The sequence below is a fragment of the Oncorhynchus masou genome, unplaced genomic scaffold (genome assembly GCF_036934945.1).
Source record: "Oncorhynchus masou masou isolate Uvic2021 unplaced genomic scaffold, UVic_Omas_1.1 unplaced_scaffold_2005, whole genome shotgun sequence".
NCBI classification, from domain to species: Eukaryota; Metazoa; Chordata; class Actinopteri; order Salmoniformes; family Salmonidae; genus Oncorhynchus; species Oncorhynchus masou.
In genome coordinates this window covers 1-5,000 of record NW_027008495.1, presented here as the reverse complement: position 1 = coordinate 5,000, position 5,000 = coordinate 1, and the positions used below count along the sequence as shown (strand labels likewise).

At 50.0% G+C, this 5,000-nt stretch overlaps 1 pseudogene; it reads right to left on the bottom strand.

Moving 5' to 3' along the window:
- Window positions 1–4,122, bottom strand: part of LOC135532748 (multidrug resistance-associated protein 1-like) — a 72,846-nt pseudogene extending 68,724 nt beyond the window's left edge.
- Window positions 4,123–5,000: the final 878 nt, after the last annotated feature.

Sequence of the window (5,000 nt, the reverse complement as noted above, 5' to 3'; positions counted from 1 at the left end):
TAAGACCCTTACAGGCCGACCACTCCCCTCAGCTAAGACCCTTACAGGCCGACCACTCCCCCTCAGCTAAGACCCTTACAGGCCGACCACTCCCCTCAGCTAAGACCCTTACAGGCCGACCACTCCCCCCCTCCCAGCTAAGACCCTTACAGGCCGACCACTCCCCCCCTCCCAGCTAAGACCCTTACAGGCCGACCACTCACCAGCAGCTAAGACCCTTACAGGCCGACCACTCCCCCTCCCAGCTAAGACCCTTACAGGCCGACCACTCCCCTCAGCTAAGACCCTTACAGGCCGACCACTCCCTCCCAGCTAAGACCCTTACAGGCCGACCACTCCCCTCAGCTAAGAACCTTACAGGCCGACCACTCCCCCGCAGCTAAGAACCTTACAGGCCGACCACTCCCCTCAGCTAAGAACCTTACAGGCCGACCACTCCCCTCCCAGCTAAGAACCTTACAGGCCGACCACTCCCCTCCCAGCTAAGAACCTTACAGGCCCACCACTCCCCACAGCTAAGAACCTTACAGGCCGACCACTCCCCCACAGCTAAGAACCTTACAGGCCGACCACTCCCCTCCCAGCTAAGAACCTTACAGGCCGACCACTCCCCCCCCCCCCAGCTAAGACCCTTTTGATCCAGCCCACAGTGTTGGTTGTTACCATAGTGATGCCGAGCATGGTGGGGCTAACCAGATAAACAGTGTTGGTTTTTACCATAGTGATGCCGAGCATGGTGGGGTTTACCAGATAAACAGTGTTGGTTGTTACCATAGTGATGCCGAGCATGGTGGGGCTAACCAGATAAACAGTGTTGGTTTTTACCATAGTGATGCCGAGCATGGTGGGGCTAACCAGATAAACAGTGTTGGTTGTTACCATAGTGATGCCGAGCATGGTGGGGCTAACCAGATAAACAGTGTTGGTTGTTACCATAGTGATGCCGAGCATGGTGGGGCTAACCAGGTAAACAGCGTTGGTTTTTACCATAGTGATGCCGAGCATGGTGGGGCTAACCAGGTAAACAGCGTTGGTTTTTACCATAGTGATGCCGAGCATGGTGGGGCTAACCAGGTAAACAGCGTTGGTTGTTACCATAGTGATGCCGAGCATGGTGGGGCTAACCAGATAAACAGCGTTGGTTGTTACCATGGTGATGCCGAGCATGGTGGGGCTAACCAGATAAACAGCGTTGGTTGTTACCATAGTGATGCCAGGCATGGTGGGGCTAACCAGATAAACAGCGTTGGTTGTTACCATAGTGATGCCGAGCATGGTGGGGCTAACCAGATAAACAGCGTTGGTTGTTACCATAGTGATGCCAGGCATGGTGGGGCTAACCAGATAAACAGCGTTGGTTGTTACCATAGTGATGCAGAGCATGGTGGGGCTAACCAGATAAACAGTGTTGGTTGTTACCATAGTGATGCCGAGCATGGTGGGGCTAACCAGATAAACATCGTTTGGTTGTTACCATAGTGATGCGAGCATGGTGGTGCTAACCAGATAAACAGCGTTGGTTGTTACCATAGTGATGCCGAGCATGGTGGGGCTAACCAGATAAACAGTGTTGGTTGTTACCATAGTGATGCCGAAGCATGGTGGGGCTAACCAGATAAACAGTGTTGGTTGTTACCATAGTGATGCGAGCATGGTGGGGCTAACCAGGTAAACAGCGTTGGTTTTTACCATAGTGATGCCGAGCATGGTGGGGCTAACCAGGTAAACAGCGTTGGTTTTTACCATAGTGATGCCAGAGCATGGTGGGGCTAACCAGGTAAACAGCGTTGGTTGTTACCATAGTGATGCCGAGCATGGTGGGGCTAACCAGATAAGTAGCGTTGTTGTTACCATAGTGATGCCGAGCATGGTGGGGCTAACCAGATAAACAGCGTTGGTTGTTACCATAGTGATGCGAGCATGGTGGGGCTAACCAGATAAACAGCGTTGGTTGTTACCATAGTGATGCCGAGCATGGTGGGGCTAACCAGATAAACAGCGTTGGTTGTTACCATAGTGATGCCGAGCATGGTGGGGCTAACCAGATAAACAGCGTTGGTTGTTACCATAGTGATGCAGAGCATGGTGGGGCTAACCAGATAAACAGTGTTGGTTGTTACCATAGTGATGCCGAGCATGGTGGGGCTAACCAGATAAACAGCGTTGGTTGTTACCATAGTGATGCCGAGCATGGTGGTGCTAACCAGATAAACAGCGTTGGTTGTTACCATAGTGATGCCGAGCATGGTGGGGCTAACCAGATAAACAGTGTTGGTTGTTACCATAGTGATGCCGAGCATGGTGGGCTAACCAGATAAACAGCGTTGGTTGTTACCATAGTGATGCCGAGCATGGTGGGGCTAACCAGATAAACAGCGTTGGTTGTTACCATAGTGATGCCAGGCATGGTGGGGCTAACCAGATAAACAGTGTTGGTTGTTACCATAGTGATGCCGGGCATGGTGGGGCTAACCAGATAAACAGTGTTGGTTGTTACCATAGTGATGCGAGCATGGTGGGGCTAACCAGATAAACAGTGTTGGTTGTTACCATAGTGATGCCGAGCATGGTGGGGCTAACCAGATAAACAGCGTTGGTTGTTACCATAGTGATGCCGAGCATGGTGGGGCTAACCAGATAAACAGCGTTGGTTGTTACCATAGTGATGCGAGCATGGTGGGGCTAACCAGATAAACAGCGTTGGTTGTTACCATAGTGATGCCGAAAGCATGGTGGGGCTAACCAGATAAACAGCGTTATTGTTACCATAGTGATGCGAGGCATGGTGGGGCTAACCAGATAAACAGCGCTGGTTGTTACCATAGTGATGCAGAGCATGGTGGGGCTAACCAGATAAACAGCGCTTGGTTGTTACCATAGTGATGCCGAAGCATGGTGGTGCTAACCAGATAAACAGCGTTGGTTGTTACCATAGTGATGCCGAAAGCATGGTGGGGCTAACCAGATAAACAGTGTTGGTTGTTACCATAGTGATGCCGAGCATGGTGGGGCTAACCAGATAAACAGCGTTGGTTGTTACCATAGTGATGCCGAGCATGGTGGGGCTAACCAGATAAACAGCGTTGGTTGTTACCATAGTGATGCCGAGCATGGTGGGGCTAAATCCACGCAGGATAAACAGCGCTACGGTTGTTACCATAAACAGTGTGTTGTTACCATAGCAGCATGGTGAGGCTAACCAGATAAACAGCGTTGGTTGTTACCATAGTGATGCGAGCATGGTGGGGCTAACCAGATAAACAGTGTTGGTTGTTACCATAGTGATGCCGAAAGCATGGTGGGACTAACCAGATAAACAGTGTTGGTTGTTACCATAGTGATGCGAGCATGGTGGGGCTAAACCAGATAAACAGTGTTGGTTGTTACCATAGTGATGCCGAGCATGGTGGGACTAACCAGATAAACAGTGCTGGTTGTTACCATAGTGATGCTGAGCATGGTGGGGCTAACCAGATAAACAGTGTTGGTTGTTACCATAGTGATGCCGAGCATGGTGGGGCTAACCAGATAAACAGTGTTGGTTGTTACCATAGTGATGCGAAAGCATGGTGGGGCTAACCAGATAAACAGTGTTGGTTGTTACCATAGTGATGCCGAGCATGGTGGGGCTAACCAGATAAACAGTGTTAGTTGTTACCATAGTGATGCGAGCATGGTGGGGCTAACCAGATAAACAGTGTTGGTTGTTACCATAGTGATGCCGAGCATGGTGGGGCTAACCAGATAAACAGTGTTGGTTGTTACCATAGTGATGCCGAGCATGGTGGGGCTAACCAGAGCAACAGCGTTGGTTGTTACCATAGTGATGCCGAGCATGGGGCTAACCAGATAAACAGCGTTGGTTGTTACCATAGTGATGCCCGAGCATGGTGGGGCTAACCAGATAAACAGCGTTGGTTGTTACCATAGTGATACCGAGCATGGTGGGGCTAACCAGATAAACAGTGTTGGTTGTTACCATAGTGATGCCGAGCATGGTGGGGCTAACCAGATAAACAGGTGCCTGGGTGGAGGAGGGGCACCGCTGTCATGTTGGCTTCTTTCCCAGAAAGAGTAAAACACATCTGCCCAGCAGACGATCCACAGGAGAAAACCTACTGCCTGGAGGAGAGGATGAGAGGAGAGCAGGAAGAAGACTTTATTGTGCATTTTCAGATCATGGAAATTCATATTTTGCCTCAAACCCCCATTCCCGGAGAAACACATGCACCCAAACACACACACACACACAACACACACACACACACACACACACACACACACAACCTCACCGGCCGGCCGCAGGGCAGTGACCCTGGAGCAGCGGTCAAGTTTAAGTGGCACAACAGCAGGAGGCATCTAGGATGTTATTGCTACTCTAGGATACTCATTCCTCACTACTTTTGCCCAGAGCCTTTCTGGCCAGGGCCCTAGGGGTAGTGCGTGAAATAAGGAACCATTTGGGTTGCAGATGAAGGAAGAGGAAATGGGATATTTTAATGAGGTGTGTGTCAGGATATTGTCTTGTCAGACACTCTACCACAGAGAAGCCTGAGTTCTGAAATGACTCTCCTGGTTGTTCAGGAGAGAGACTGTTCTGAAATGACTCTCCTGGTTGTTCAGAGAGAGACTGTTCTGAAATGACTCTCCTGAGTTGTTCAGAGAGAGACTGTTCTGAAATGACTCTCCTGGTTGTTCAGAGAGAGACTGTTCTGAAATGACTCTCCTGGTTGTTCAGAGAGAAACTGTTCTGAAATGACTCTCCTGGTTGTTCAGAGAGAGACTGTTCTGAAATGACTCTCCTGGTTGTTCAGAGAGAGACTGTTCTGATGGCTCTCCTGGTTGTTCAGAAGACTGTTCTGAAATGACTCTCCTGGTTGTTCAGAGAGAGACTGTTCTGAAATGACTCTCCTGGTTGTTCAGAGAGACTGTTCTGAAATGACTCTCCTGGTTGTTCAGAGAGAGACTGTTCTGAAATGACTCTCCTGGTTGTTCAGAGA